Raw genomic sequence first — 17,068 nt, 5'->3', positions numbered from 1 at the left:
TAATCTAATTTTTCTAATTTGTTTCGTAGTTGTTTCGTAGTTGTAACAAAAAGTATAATTTGTCGAAATTAATGTTTAAAAACTTCATTTTAAAAACATCCGATTTGAAAAAAAAACAATGTGATAATCGATCAATCATAAAAGCTAGGAAATACAGGAAGAACTCTTGGAATTACCGATTAAAAGCAAATCAAATCACGGCACTTGGTTGGGATTACCAGTTTATGATGATTCGAATTGGCTTCGATTATCTCATCCAACAGGGAAGTACCATTATAATAATAAGCTGTTGCATACATGTATCTACAAGATTGCGCAATCGTTGCCACACATAGCCGCTAACCGATTGGTATCAATGGCAAAATATCTCGAGGACAAAAAGCACGAGGAACAAATAGGATCGATGGTTGAATTACACTGATGAAATGAAGAGGGAAGATCGTACAAGAAGATAAAATTACGAGGACGAATAAAAGAGTGGAAGAATCGTATAGTGAGGCGGACCCAAAATGACTGGCAGAAGCGTCTGAATGGGCTCTGGTTGTTCGTACTTGGCCGATTCATAGCATTCCACCAAAGTGGTGCTCACGGTGACGAGCAAAAGAGCAATTTCCCATTGTGAAAATCTGCGTAATACCACTGCTTCCCTGAGCACGGGAGATTCTCCTAACCTTTTATCTCTCTTTCTCTCTTTTTGTATTATATCTGGTTTAATTACACTTGTCATTTTGCGAGTGTGGTGTCTCATTACGAAGAAAGTTCGAGATTTAACTCGACGGCTTGCGAACCTAGGTGGCCTCTTTCTCTAACGGCACTAACCAGACAGCCAACAACAACGACGACGAAGGAACGAACGAACGAACGAACCGACGAAGGAACGAACGAACCAACGAACCAACGAACGAACGAACGAACCAACCAACCAACCAACCAACCAACCAACCGACCGACCGACCGACCAACCAGTCATGAGCCCCCTTTTACCTTACGTATAGCCCTCCGCGTGCCTCTCTTCGCATCGCCGCTCTAGATCTTCGGATAAGAGCGAACACCATTTTAGCGGTTCCTTACACACCAGACATCCGTTCCCTTCCTATATATACGTGGCTACGGGAGAACTCGCTGCATTTTCTCCGCGCGAATGTGTCAAGCGACTGAGAAACAGACAGAGATAGAGAAGGCGGATCGTGGAAGGTTGGTGGGCGGAGGGAAGGGAGAGATGGCGGGCAGAAAAGGACAAAGAGATCGGAGGGAACTGGTAAGGGAGAGAGGGATCGAAGTGTACGATAAAGTGAGAGAAAGAAGTGAAATCGGAGAGAGAGAGAGAGAGAGAAAGAAAGAGATGTATAGATATATAGCGGGAGTGAGAAAGAAAAGAAGAGATGGGCATGTCAGTCGAAACCTTCTAATCCCACATACAGGTGCTTAATTCGTTACGTGAGACCGGAGGAAACAGAAAACGGGATACTGTACCGTTTTCTGTGATAACGAATAAGGGTTTCGTCCGTTCTTCTCTTCCTCAACCCCTCTATGCTCGTTAATTAAACGTTGTGTTAAGTACATTCGCCATAAAACGACAACGTTCAAGATATGCGAAATAGATTCACCATGAAAGATAAAAAAGATGGGACATCGCGTAGCGAAGATTTCGATATCTTGGTTCGCGTTAGATCAGCTTTTTGCGATTAAGGTTCAATCGAACTCGGAGCTTTGATAATTTTCTGTTTAAGTGGATATCAGACGAGGACGTGGGGAACAGGTCACATCCGGGTTAACGTAATTACAAATTAATTTCGTTTTATTAAGTAGCTCCCGGCCGAAGAACGCACGTATGGCTTATCTCCGAGACTACTTGGAGAAGCACCGTATTCGGGTTAATTCTGCATTTAATTGGTGGCTTAACCGTATATCCACGGTTTATTCGGACTATCGTGAGAAAAAAGATATTAATTTTTCACGAGTAACTAGAATTCCCGCAAGAATTTGCACTTTATGGAAACACGGGCAGATGAAGATAACGATAATTGCGTAGTGTGGCGGCCGCGGAAAAGATTATTCGAAATGGTTCAACACGGTGAAATATGGTATATGTTGGATCGTTGCCTTCGAATACTTCAGTGACCCACAGGTGTGTACGGGTGGAACTGCCTTCGAGTAACTGTACCAAAACCTATGAATTTTTACGGCTAAATTATATTCCAATTATAGAAGATATTTTTTCCCATAATTCTTTTTTTATTAATTATCCCTGATTAATATGATTATACAATACTGTAAAAATTTTAATGATGATAACCTTCTGTCAGAGATTGTAACTATTAAAATTTAGATGATTTGTCATTTTTTAAAATAGAAAGTAATGTAGCATAATCTAATTTTTTTTAAAATACTTTCTATAAGATAGTTTTCTAATGATATATTTCGATATTATTTATATTAAAACAATAATATCAATTAAATATACTTACATTTCAATTAGAGCGTAGTTTAATTCAGTTACAAAAAAAAAAATGTTTTCTAAATATCTAGAACAATATTCGAATCCACAGAATCCTTAAAAAATCCTTTAAAAAAATCATTTTTTTGTAATTATTATATTGTTATTATTATAAATTCTTATATGCTTAGAAAAACCAATCACAATTTGCGTATATATTTACAAATCCCTACATCGGTTAGTTGATCGCACATAAAATCTAGCTTTGCTGATAAGAGATCCCCGTTTACGTGTGCGTCTTCTCTCTCGTGCATACACGCAAGATTTCCTCGTCGTGTATCGCATATCTCTTTATCCTTGTTCCATATCTTTCCCTCTCTCTTTCTCTCTCGTACTCACGTCTAAACGTGTATACGCGCACGCAGATGCCGCGTGTCGATGTGGGTAGGGTTATTAGCCCAGAAAGCAAGGCCCCTGCTTCCGGTGTAGGCACTTTAGTTCGAGAGTTTCTTAACCCCTTCTTACACGACTTCTTGCTGGCCTGCCCTGGCCTAAGACTCTGCCCCGACTTGGCCTGTTGTCGGTTGCGGGTGGTAGAATTTCTCGTCGAGAACGAACTCCTGGGTCTACGATGAAACACTCTCTTATACTTGCATTTGTGTGCACGATATGAACGGATCGTAGGGTAGGTAGATATACTAGGTTAGGTCGGCACGGTGGCGAACCGAACAATTTTTCCCGCGGTCTAAGGTGGACCCGACATCGAACGATCGTAAATTTCGCGAAACAGAGGGCGCACGACTCTGACTCGCGATCTTGCTTATCGTAAGCTACCATGATACTGATGCAGATTTTACCGTGTTGTTTTGGGATAGTCTGTTAATATACAGGATGAAAGAGAAAAAAATTTTAAATTTGAAATTTTATATTAAAGTGCAAAATAGAAAGAAGAAAAAGTAAATATTAATAAACAAATCATTTGTCGTATAATGTAATCAAAAGAATTACAGGTAAGTGTTTTTGGTTAATAAATAATTTAGGAACGAAAAGATTAAAAATAACGATTTCAGTTTCGTATTTTATCATTATTTTTTGATATTTTTCAAGAAGATTCAATTATTTTGATAATTTCTAAATATTATTATTATGATATGCTAAAAAAAAAAGAAAATATTTTTTACTTTGAAATACAACTTTCTTACCTAAAGTAATGTTAGTCTAATGTTCGAAGTAGAATTGTTGCTTGTTGAATTCATAGCCATTCGTTTAATGACAATTTTATTGCGCGAAAAATGATTAATGGCACGTTATTTGCTCGCTGAGGGAAATACTCGGTGATAGGTTAATGGACGTAAAAAATGAACAGGCTGGCGTAAAGCGGCAGAGAGATACGAGCCTCGACGATGATAGATATGGTTTAACCAGTCGTAATTGTTTTGCGTTCGCTCTTAATTGGGGCTACTTGTTCGTTACGTTTCTTCCGAATGGGTAAGAAGCTATGAAGTTTTAATAAATGTCTTGATCGAGCTGTTAACATGTTCTGTGGAGAAACGGATAAAAAAAAATCTTCTATTCGTTATTCAGTTTGTATCGTCATTAATAATAAACACAAAAAACGAAGAATAATAGAATCATAACTTGAATTCACAAATCGATCGTAAAATGGAGGTTATTTTTTATCTCTCTTTCTCGATTCCTTGTTTCATTTCAACGATACATTGCAGGTAAATATTCAAAAAATTTTATTTTAAATTTGCTTTCATTTCGACAAATTATTTTAATATTTTTTTTTTCAATTTTTAATTGTTTAAAATTTTTTTCAGTTTTATTATTGATTCAAATGAACAAGACGATTCAAGACCATTGGATAGCCAGGCTTTCCACGTCCTGTGTTTAAACCTTCCGAGTGATTTCTAGGTCAGATAACAATTAGAATAACTCGATTGAATTGGTATACCGATCAGTGAGACGGCAAAGGTGGTCGGCTCGCTTTCGAAAGTGATGACCCCAGGGAGCGGTAAAGATGCGTGCAGGTGCTTCCTCTTTGCATTTTATACCTAGAACAACACTAATGCGATGAAGATTAGCTTACTTAAGTTCCCATGAACTATTTTTGAGCTTAATCGTTTGCACTGATCTCCTGTTATACGTTGTATACGTACGCCAGCTAGGTTGTAATAGATAATTACTCCTGCGACCAGGTAGGGGGATAGACGTTCCTGGATCGCTAATGAGCTTCTGGAATATTATCGATGCTCACGGTAATGCTTATAACTGCTTTTCAACTGAGATTGTAAATTTTCCGTTGTTCACTGATTTCTGAGGGAAAGATGCACGCCGATTATGCATCGGTGGAATATAATAGTGTTTTAAAGATACCCTGTTGCTTCTGTCTGAACGAGAAATTACCAATAGATTTGCCAGAACGAAGACGGACATATATACACTCAGAAATGCAAAGATATTCAAATAATTGCCTCTTACAAAATAGAAATGAATATCGTATAATTCTTAGAAGAAAAATAAACTGTATAATAGGTATTTCATAATGCTTTTCTTTTGAATTACTTTGAATTAAAAAAAAAAAATTTAAAACTAACAAGTACTTCAAAAATGGTAGAAGAAAGTTATTAAGAATGAAAGCTTAGAATTTAGATAGATTAAAAATTTTTTTTATTATTCTATATATATATATTAAGAAATAAAAATATATCTATTAATAAAGTTTAACTTCAACTAAAAAATATTATTAACAAATTTGAAAAAATTTGAAAAAAGTTAATCAAATAGAAGAAAAGGATTTTAGATACTATATTATAATTTTTATAATAGAAGAGAATAGATTAAAATAAAATAGAACATAATTTCCATATAAACATGACTAATATAATTCATCTATTTTTAACTTTGTCTTTTGTACTTTAATTTGTGCAAATGATTTCTATTTCGATTTAAATATTTTGCGGCTACTTGGCCTAATAAAACATGTATCATATTTGATCAAAGAAAATATTTTTATAGCAAATATTTATAAATCAAAATTTATACATTTTGATCATACATTTCATGGAAATTTTTTACATTTTATATTATATTTAATAAAAATTAAATTTTCAATATCTAACTCAAAAATATTTTTTACAGATGACAAGCTAGAATAAATTTTCAATTATTTGGTATTTTCACGATTTTTTAATTTATTTATTGCTGACAGCCATACGTAATAAGTCGGGTCACAGGTGAAAGATCTCGATAGTCGCTTCTTTATTACCGTTTTTCCTTTTCATTTTTAAATTATATTTCTGAGTTCTTTTTCGAACAATAAGGAAACCATGCGTGCGCGCGGGCGAGAACACGCATTATTAAAATAGTTTTGTAGAACGCGATTTAATCGCGAAATTACTAAAAATTACCGGCAAGGTAATAATACGTGACCGTATAATGAACTTGAAGTAAGTCGTAAGAACGATATTTCAGTCTCCAGTAAATCATCTATAGATATGGCACTATATAAATAGAAATACATTGTTTTTTATTTTCGATATTCATTCAGATTTACTTTATAATTCTGAATGATTGATGGAAGATCGTGGTTTTTTTTAAAAAAAATTCTTGATTATGGCTAATATGAAAAAACTAATCTTGCGATATATAATTTTAATTTTATTATTGAAGGATCAATATTTATATAATAAACAAATATTGAATATCGAAAATAAAAAATATAAAATATAAAACTTTTAACATTAAAACTAACTTTTTTTTATTCGTAAGATTATTTAAAAAGTTATGATAGAAGAAGATATATAAAAGTTTTAATCATCTTCTAAAGTATCATATATGATCTATGTATCAAATCATTTGTTAATTTATAAAATCAAGAAAGAAAAAGAAAAAAATAAATTAAAATTATAATAATTCATGTGAAATTAATAACGTCGAATCATACAATCAATTTACAAAGATAAATTGCAAAAATCATAAGACGGATGTTCCGTGCCCTTTAATTCGTAGCATGATCGTATAAATTCATTAGATCCGCAATTTTTATACAATGAATTAACGCACATTTATTTAGATTTATTACACGTGATACGTATGATTCATTTTAAATAAAGTTCCTATCTCGTTGAACCTTTTATATCATGATTTATATAATTTATTTTTTTTCAGCTTGAAATGACTTTATAAAAATTTTATTTACTTACTTACAATAACTTTCTTCTATAAACTTTCATTTATTTCATTTAATTTTATAATGCTAAAATATTTTTCAAATCGTAATAACCTTAAATGATGATAAAATATTCTTCTTGAATTCTAGATCATGATTAAAGCGCAAGCATTAGATTTGTACATAAGTATTCGATCTTGCGTAATAAAAAAACATTGAACTGTGATCCTTTGACGAACTCGAAAAAATTACATGGCGAAAACTATTGCAACGTCGGAAGTGGCAATGCTCGGGAAGCGTACGGTTCTCAAAGGGTTAATTGGGCATAGTAATTCTTCAGGTGACCAAGCTCCATGGGAGTGGAACGGAGAAAACCCAGTTTTATGCTTCGCATTAAGCGGTTATATCTATATCTTTATGTTGTATCTACTAATTTATAAATATGTAATTGGCCAACTACGACCCTTCGCTATAGTATTACCTTAAATGTTTTTTTTTTACAGATAAGTTATCTATAAAACATGTTAACATTTTTATGCAATGAGGAGGAGGGAATATCATTGTCGCGAAAACGAAGTAAATATTATGTAATATTGGATGAGTGACAGCAGCTTAATTGTTATTACACCTGTAAATATAATTATATTTTTCGTTAAAATTCCATTATCTTGTCATCAACTAATTAACTTCTACATTGATATCGAAATAATCGAGTAATTTTTTTTACAATCCTACAATAGTTGATTTTTTCAATTAATTTTGGGATAAGTATCTTTTCTATGATGATATATTAAAATTTGGAATTCATAAACAGATTTTAAATACGAATGAAAATTTTTAAACATTTTAATCATTATTTCAATTGTTATTAAAAAGACTTATATTACAACTAACATTTATTACAAAATCAAATCAAATCTGATGTAATTAATGAAAACATATAAATACAAATGATACAGATATTTATTTTGTCCAACCAATTTTTCTTCAACCAATTGTTAATGTATTTGTACCTGTTCCGAATCAATTGCGCCCTACTCGGAATTCGAGCCTTCATTATACTTACTGTCTCCAATCGTGTGTGACAAATTATTCCAGCGTCATATCCGCCAATGGTTCGCGAAAACATTTACAAATCACCTTCCATGCAATCCATTTCTATATATTCCTTTGCATTCTTCTATTCTTTTTTTCTCTCATTTTCTATCCACATACAAACAGTAAAAATATAAATAAGTAAATTAAAAATAAAAAAGAATATTTAAAAAAAAATACAAAAAAAAATCAATTAACTATAATAAATAATCATGTCGAGACGAAATCTCAAGAAGCAATGTTTTAATGAAGCAATTCTGTAATTCTTTGCAACCGTGCAACATCTCATGAACTATGAATTGGCTCGTAAAATCTCTTATCTTTGATCAAGTGTTCGGCCTTGACTGAAAAAAAAAAAAGAAGAATAAAAAAAATAAGAAGGATATTTCGCAGTAATGGTCCGGTCAAAAATTCTCACGATCACGTTGTCGTTTGCGCGGAAACATCGCGAAAAATATAAAAATAGATGCAGCAACGGCTAACCGTGGAGGTTAGGAAAAAAAGTATCATCCTTGCGTGTCGGAGGGACTGAGGTCGCGAGGAGTCGAGGAGTCGAGGAGTCGAAGAGCAATGCGGTCGAGGAACGAGCCCAGGCACACACGATGTGCGCCGCGTATAAGTCAGCACTCAGGATATTTCGTCATTTCCTGCTTCTCACGCGATACAATCTAAATTAACTATGTTCGCTTGGCTAGGCCTCCTCCCTCGCAGAGGCTCGCATCTCTCAAGAAAATTTCTTATTTCCTAGCAAGGAAGGCACACGGGGCGACGTGAAACGATGCAAAGGGACTTCTCTCGACGAATGGCGTCATGATAGTAGCGACGATCTCATTAAAAAAAAATCTTAGTTAAAAAAAATAAATAAATGCATAAAAACTTAAATATTGATTGTTCGCAATATTAATATCGTTTTTGATAGATGATTTAAAATATTCATATTCAATTTCTAACCTAAATAAATATGAGAGTTTAATGTTTATAGAACTACTCTTTACTACTGTTAAACAAGTAGGTATAAAGAAGTTTAAAAGACTAAAGATTGTGATGAATTAAATCCATCGTTATTATCTATCTAGGATGATCGCGATTTACTATGCAGATACTAAAAAACAATATAATCCAATTAGTACTATTTTGAAGTTTCTTTTACCGTTAACCTTACAATGGTTATTTCTCTGGTAACAATTGGCACTAAATATACTTAATTCTCACATAAAATTTAAAAAAACTCTTGTATCAACAGATTATCTATTGCAAATTAAGTATTAGAAATTCAGTTATAAAATAATGTTCAAGAGATAAAAAAATTATAGGTTAGAAATCAAACAAATATTGTACAAATTTTGATGTTTAAATAAAATAATCAATCATACATCGATACATAAAAAATGTTATAAATTTTTCAAACAATGCAATAAAATAAAATTGCTATAAAAAAATTAATAACATAATTTAGAACTTGAAGAATCAAACTTACATTAAAGTTCTTAGAGATATATCGAACTCGAAAAATAAAACAAAGAACATTCACAATGCAGCAGAGACAACAATAACGAAGAATGAGAACGGTGCCGAAAACAATCGAAGACGTATAATGAAGAAATAAAGGGATCGATGAAAGCTCCGATAAAAAATCTCGATTATAATCGAATATTGCAAGGAGACAATATGACGAAGAAAATCGATAATAATAAAAGAACAAATCGATTGATTGAAATCGTGGCGATGATGAAAGTTCAAAGAGGGCGAAGACCTAGGTGGCTTTCACAACCAGGTACGTAAATAATTCACCTGGAAAATCCAGCTTTAATGTTCCCGCGGCCGGAAGAGGTTCGCTAAGGTGTTCCACGAGCGTCGGATAGAAAAAGGAATTTCTTGGAAAGAACCGTCGCTAGGTTAACTTTACTCGACCATTTGTTACATTGGTTGTGTGACGCTTTAAAAAACATTGCCGTTGCAGATTCTAATTCGTCGCGTTTCACCTAGGGGAGAGGTTAGGTTGCGTTACGGTTTGAAGGTACGTGCGTCGAAGGAAGTAGGGCGTAAAATACCATGAACTTTGAACTGTGCATTTTTGAAGGGAAATGGAGTGAAGAAAACTGCGTGAAAAGATTAAATTATTTGACGATTATTTGATGAAGATATCCATTTTATTTCTATTTTAAATTTTAACAACTTGTTTTAATTTTTTTTCAACATCCTAATTTCTAACATAATCGGAGAATATTATTTTCCAAGTAATGATATATGAGTATTTCAATTTTGATCAAAATTATATATTATATTATATTCTTTTATCCACTTACAGAATTTACAAGAAGTAATCGACAGAATGTTTTATTTGTGGGAACGTGAAATAAAGTGATGAAAATCAATAAATAAAATTGATTCCCTTAAATGGACCATAAATATTCCACCGAGTCATGATTTTCTTGGCGGCATCGATTGTGGACAATCTGGCGAAGTCATTTAGCGATACGAAGTGTTGCGTCATCAGTTAAACTGATTCGAGAGATATGTATCAGTGGCTATGGTTTGTAGTTCGTCATGCTTATAATTTCACTCTTATTTCGTTAACATAATTCTTACACGAGAACAATAAATAATTTTATTTTATATAAAATAAATTTTTGAGAATAAAAAGTTCAATAAGATATATATATAAAAAAAAAAGAAAAATTATTTCCATTCTAATCTTATTTACATACTTACTATCTATACATTAATAAAAAATTTTTCTTAATTTTACAATTAAATCATTAAAAATTTTAAATTCAATAATTCAATGAAAAATAAAAAAATCACGCTATTGTTTATAGCTAATTCATAAATCAAAGATAAGATATTCCTTGTAGTGTCGATATTCTATCCATGTTCAGAGAAATTTGGTGGATGTCTGACTAATGATGGACCGCATCACTGCCTGCGCAAAGTTCAATTTCTAAACAAAAATTGCACATGATTCAACAATAATTTCTATCTTTGATTAATAGAAGAAGAATCATTAAAAAATTGATTACATTAAATCATTTACTTATTGATTTATCCCATAGATATATCTATCTTTAAAGATTCATTATACGAAAAGAAAGAATTTTCATCAGGTCGATCTGATCGGTACTTCCTCAAGTATTTAAGATCAGGAAGTAGAGGGTGAACTTCAAAGAACATGCAAGGCAAGCAGAAGAAAGGAGATGATATCGTAGAGCACGGAAATGTTATGGCGTGCAAGGAACACGCGAAGAAGGTGTAAATGACCACGGCGAATACAGGACGCTAAAGAAAAGCAACGATACGGTATTTTGCGTCGCCGCGACGATCCTCTTTTTACGGCTGAATGCGTGCTGATGTAATTCTACTTTCTCTGTGAGAACGAATTTCACAAACCAAACTTCTCCTTTGGAGTCTCGAATGAAGAATACTAGTCGTACTGCTATCTTTTTTTTATTAGGAACTTGTTCGATATTTATTTAATTTTTGTTTAATTTTATTATAAATAAATATTTTCTGCAACATTTTTATCAATTTCATTATTATCTATTAGAATTTATCATTTAATTCATTATATAATTTTAATACATTTATTTATCACTATATATGTATGAGATTTATTCAATAATTTCCAAATAGATATAAATTTATAGTTTTATTTGAACTGAATGAAAATTTGACAAATTTTCTCTATATATTATAAATAAACAAATATATTCATCATATTCAATGAAAAAGAGAAACGAAAATGTATATATAACCTTAAATGTATATTAACCTTTTATTTAACAATATTTTATAGATGATATTTTAATTTTAATGATTATAATTAAGTTTTAAAATTATTTGAAATTAAACATAGAATTTATTATCTGTACGATTTTTAATTATTCTACAATTAAATCATAGTCTGAATTAATTGAAGTACAAGCACAACTTAATATAACACTCACTAAAAAATTAGGGTTAGGATTTTAGGATATAAGAGACCTCTATTAGATATTAAAATAGAGGGAAACTGAAGCGCGAACGGTACTACCAATTGTCATTCGACGCGTAGACATATTAGGGAAATGAATCACTAGACTCTGTGTGCCTTATCAACATCGGTTTCGTGCGAAGAATACCGGCTGACTCCTTTTTACAGTTCGTTTGATTATCTTCCGATCGTGAATCTATTATCGTTGGAATACAATGCCAGTGTACTAGACACACCGCGTTAACGGACAATGTCGGAATACGTTTTCTTGGATGATGTTCATAGAAAAATTTGCGCGAGCCAATCATTTCAACGAAGTGAGCCTACATCGCGTCGGTTTTTTAGACTGTGGCGTTCCTTGACATTTTATCACGTAACTAAGGTTGATTGGAAGAGTCGATTCCATATCTATTTATAAAAACATAAGTATAATATCATTGATGACGCTATAATTATTCTTAGCTAGAATTAAATATTAATTAAGCAACAGCTATGTTAAATTTTGAAATTAGAGGCATAATGTTTGCTTTAATTTAAAATCACGTTTAATTTTGTTTTAAATTGATATGTGTGTGTATTGTAGTGTGTGAACAGTACTGCCCTCCAGAGCTTAATTCTATTAACTAACATTTCGAACAGTCGAAGAAAATGAGGTTATGTAATTTCATTTTTCTTATTCTTATTCTTTTTTTGTGTTAAAGAACGAAATGAGAATTAATCTCAATAATTGAATAGAAGTGCTTTAGAAGAAATTTAATAATTCTAATTATTAAATCTATTTTTAGTTCATTGGATAAAAGATTTATTTTTTCAACGAATCGATACAAGGAAAGGAACGATTAAACAGAATTAATTTTACAAGATTCTTTGGTTTAATTTCAATATCAAGTGCATTCAAATATAGTGGAGATCTATTGGAACACCTGAAGTTGTTTCCAAGATCGTTGTTCCATGCTTTGGAGTCGCGGAATAATCCGCTACTGTTCGAGTCCCGTTGTTACCAGACTATCGGAACCTCACTCTCCATTGTCTTGGATAAGGCTTCTAAAAAAATTCGCATTGACGTCTTCATCGAAACTACCTTGAACTTCACTAACTTAAATCTTTACATACTATCACATTAATAGAACGGTAAGTTTTTAGAATTATAAAAATATAAAAATATAAGATTTTACACTTGTTAAATTATTTATTAAAAATTATATGAAACTACAAAAATTTTATAAGTAACAGAGGAAGTAGGAAGCGATCTTTGATATTAAGTTAATTAGTTGTTTAACGAAGAAACTTTCTACTTTTTAATTTGAACGGCATTCACCAACATAAATGAAATATAATAATAATATAGTTTCTCATATAAAATTTTGTTACAAATACGATTGATGTTGAAAATTTCCCAAACTCTAATAAATTTAATTAGAAATTGAGAAAATTTTTAACATTAATAATCTCGCTAAGTTTTGCTAAGAATTATACTATCTATAATAACAAAAATCTTAATCTTTAAATTTTTAATAATAGTAATCTGTTTCACCAGTACAACCAATTATTTCAAACACGAAACATTATACAATTGCCAAGAGAAAAGATACATTACTTCAAATTACATCTTAAAACTGCACATACATATATACGCAAAGTCAACTACCAGCAGAAGAACAAACGAGCAGTTAGACATTTTGTCGTGTGGCAGAGGCAGCGATTAGAAAATGTCGTCTCGCGTCGGGAAGACGAGCGAGCGTGGCAAACAGTGGCCATCCGTTCCGCGGGAGCCAGAAAGGTACATAGTTGCGGACGCTGCAATCGGCTGTGCTGGTGGCGTTTCTAACAAATTAACGGCCGATATCTCGTCGTTGCCCTGCTCCTACCTTCTGGCTCCACCTCCCGGTTGTACGGGCTGGTTCGGTGGAGCCCGGCAGATCCAGCCGGCGCGCGGAGAGAGATCATTTTTGCCACGTATTTGCAAACTGAATAATAAATACGCAGATATACGCGAAGAGGCCGCGTTCCGCCTTCACGCAGCTCGCGCTACGCGCGGATTGGTCGCACCGGCCACCGAGGGGACGGCGATATTCATTCGCCGTCTCTCCGGCTCTCGTGGACCTACTTTGTACACGCACACGTGCACGATACCTTGTTGCACGTGCACGCGATCGTTCACGCTTAAGAGGGGAGGCAGCGTGTGCGCGAGAATGCACGCCACTCGCTGTACCATATCCCTCTCTCGTCGGCTCGACGCTCCTCTCGCTACTCTCTCTCGCTTCCCTGCCTCTTCTGCCCCTCAATACACTCACTCTTTCTTTCTCCAACGAGACGAAACGACCTTCCCTCTTTTTTCCACGCGTTTTTCCCTCGGCCTTTCGCATCTCTCCCATCCTTTTAATCCGCTTCACCTATACCCTATTTCATGCTCTCCGTTTCTCTCTTTCTTTCTCCTCATTGCCGTTTCTTTTTCTCTTTCTTTTTTTTCTCCTTGCAGTTTCACCAATGGATCCACCCGTTCCATCGTAGAGATTTTCAACCTTTCTTCGCAACCGTACTTTATATCCTTTGGCTTCTCCTCCTTCTCCTCCACCTCCTGCTTCCCCATCTCCTTCGCCACCGTCCTTGTTCGCGTTTCTCTGGCCGCCTCACCGGCCGATCAGCACACACCCGCGCACATACAATATGTATACACGCACACTTCTAGAGAAATACTTAGCCAGTGCACCTCGATCGGCTTTCTTGTCCTTGCCGCATACACGCCGGCTACTGTGGCTTTCCTAAATCCCCTCGACATCACCCCGATTGCGCAGAAGTGGAAACGCGGCGGGGAGTCACCCGGTCGAGGCAACCAACCACTCTTAAAATTGTTCATTCCACAACGTGGTAGCGAGGGGTACAGAAAAAGAAGAAAAGAGATATCGATGCCGTTGGAGAAATAGAGGCGATAATGTTGAATGTAAATGTCGCGATGAGAGTTGAGCATTCAGTTTGAATTCAGTGAATGAGACTATTGAATGTTTCAGTTTTTCTTGAAAAAATGATTTTCAAGAATCTATGCTCCATTGATCAGAGAATCGCTTTGTTTCGAAATTCTAATATAACAGAATCTCCACAAATTATTAAATATCTTCTTTTTTTTAACGTTAGCTAAATATTTCATTTGCAAATTTCAAGTTTGAAAATATTTAAATACCTGAAATTATCGATATAAGAATTTTATTGTCTTTTAATAAATCATCAATAACATCCTTTAATTATTTCCATCTGTATAATTCATGTCAATTATATGAATCATATTAAATAATTTTCTAATATTACACTACATATTACAATACATATAACGATAAGTATAAGTTATGTATCTTTAGCAGATAATTTAACAAAAAACAAAATTCTTGATTAACAAATATCTTATTTTTTCCAGGTGTGTCCTGCACAAAATTCAATTTCCTTATTAATCATAATTTTCATGAATACCGTTTTCACGTAAGAGAATTTTATATACGCATTGATAATCTTGCCTTGAGGCGTCATCATCATCATCGGAGAGAATAAAGTAGAAGAAACGGAATTGACTTGTCATTTCTTGTGTAATAAATCACGAGCTCTAGGTATGTTAATTTTAATCGATAAGCATTTTCTTCTTGCTGGTTAATGTGAGTAATCGTTTTTTCCAGGATGCTCATTTTGGCGGAATCTCCTGGTAGCGGACCACCGTCGCTTCATTTTTATCACAATCTGTTTGAGCTATATAAATATTTATAATCCATAGACGTAAATATATTACTTGCTTCCTAGCATTAACAAGCATACATTTATATTTTGTAGCTATGTAGAAGCAAGTGAACAAAATATGGTTTTTTTCGGTTTACTTATGCTTTTTTAAATTTGTTTATTGTTTTTCTTCCATTTATTGTTGCATTTCTTCCATATACATTAACCTGTTTAGATATATATGATAGTATATCATGGATATTTGGAATTGTGAAGATTTTTTTCATTATAATATTCAATCATCGGATTAAAGAAGGATTAAGGATATTCCATTACAAAATTCTTTCTTATGGATTTGTATCATTTTTTTTCAATGAAGAATTTAATCTAAAAAGATGGAAGATTTTAATAATTGGAGAAGGATAATATTAAATAAAAGTAAAAAAAAATATATATATAATTTTAATGAAATTGTATAAATATTGAATAGAGATTTAATTATTTAAAAATTATAAACAATGCTTTTTTAGATAGAAAACAATCAATTTTGATTTATCATTGCTACTTATAATGTAATCAAGAATCTTGTAAATCAAAATTTATGTTAATTTTATGAATTTTAATCTTTATATTTTCATATAAGTTTTCTTTGATTTCTTTTTTATTTGTATTTTTATGAAGAATTAATATATTCTCATAATTATAATTTGTATCTATTTATACATACAATAGTTATACAATAATTTTGTATTTATAGTACAAATTAAATTATTTTTTTTATTAGGATTGTATTGTATTTTCCATATTATAATACATATAATACATTTAATGCATCTCATATAATATATTTTAAAATTGTAATTTTATAAAAAGGTTTTTAATTCAATTAATTAATTAATTCAAAAATTTAAATACATTTTTAAGCAGATAATTAATATTAATTATAAGAAAATTTTCCAATTATTTGATGTAAATTGTATGTATAAACATAATCAGAAAGAGAATATTATAAACTTATATAGAATGGATTTGAATAACATAATTATAATATATTGTCTTTATTATGAATATTACAATGAAAATTTTTTTACATTTCGTGTCAAATTAATCTTCTTCTTACAATATTAATATGAAATAAATTAGAAAATTTTAAATAAATTAATTGAACAAATAATTTAAAGATTTATATATGATAATTTTTTATTTTTGACAATATTATCGATACCGAAGATGGTACGTACAATAGAAAATGAAACCAACGTAATAATTGTTGCCGTATTTTTTCGACTTAGTAAAATCTTTTAAATATTCAGTTTATACGCTCCGTTTTACATTCACTACCCCGTATCACGCAAGACGAGTGCACACGTGCGTTCATTTCATATGCATACGAAACAGTTACGCGTTACGTTTTAGATCGACAATGGGATCGAAGAGCTTCTACTCGATCTTAGTTTCGATATATCGGAATATGTGTTTTTGTTTTCTTTGGAAAAAACTGAAACAACTTTTCTTCTCTTACTCGTTTGATATCTTATAAAAATGATAATATCTTGATAAAAACTTTCGATCAGAAAAACTGGAATCTTCGAATCTTATCTCAGAAATATTTTTCCTTTTTGGATTAAATATGATAACGTTAAGATTGTATAATCTTCGCAATGATTTCCTAATTATTTTATTGAATACTTCA

At 32.3% G+C, this 17,068-nt stretch overlaps 3 long non-coding RNA genes and 1 pseudogene across 6 annotated transcripts; 3 read left to right on the top strand and 1 right to left on the bottom strand.

Annotated features, from left to right (window-relative positions):
• Nucleotides 1–99: 99 nt before the first annotated feature.
• On the top strand, nt 100–7,577 carry LOC107994741 (uncharacterized). 3 transcript variants are annotated; one of them, XR_003696876.2, is made up of 4 exons: nt 100–4,161; nt 4,261–4,470; nt 4,639–4,975; nt 6,762–7,577. It is a non-coding gene; the product is annotated as an uncharacterized LOC107994741 (long non-coding RNA). The 3 variants fall into 3 exon arrangements; XR_003696877.2 differs by having other exon boundaries at nt 4,261–4,975; nt 6,762–7,011; nt 7,115–7,577; XR_003696875.2 differs by having other exon boundaries at nt 4,261–4,975.
• LOC133666610 (uncharacterized) lies at nt 4,163–4,740 on the bottom strand. The gene is made up of 2 exons (XR_009830994.1): nt 4,600–4,740; nt 4,163–4,505 (listed from the first exon to the last, which is right to left on the bottom strand). It is a non-coding gene; the product is annotated as an uncharacterized LOC133666610 (long non-coding RNA).
• Nucleotides 7,578–11,651: 4,074 nt separating the features above from the next.
• Nucleotides 11,652–15,894, top strand: LOC114577105 (uncharacterized). Of its 2 annotated transcripts, XR_003696897.2 has the most exons (5): nt 11,652–12,058; nt 12,260–12,329; nt 12,462–12,807; nt 15,086–15,272; nt 15,339–15,894. It is a non-coding gene; the product is annotated as an uncharacterized LOC114577105 (long non-coding RNA). The 2 variants fall into 2 exon arrangements; XR_003696896.2 differs by having other exon boundaries at nt 11,652–12,329.
• LOC107994756 (uncharacterized) lies at nt 12,840–14,891 on the top strand (annotated as a pseudogene).
• Nucleotides 15,895–17,068: the final 1,174 nt, after the last annotated feature.

This window comes from Apis cerana, linkage group LG1 (genome assembly GCF_029169275.1).
Source record: "Apis cerana isolate GH-2021 linkage group LG1, AcerK_1.0, whole genome shotgun sequence".
NCBI classification, from domain to species: domain Eukaryota; kingdom Metazoa; phylum Arthropoda; class Insecta; order Hymenoptera; family Apidae; genus Apis; species Apis cerana.
Note: the sequence above shows the minus strand (reverse complement) of the source record. Positions and strands in the feature narration are given on the sequence as shown.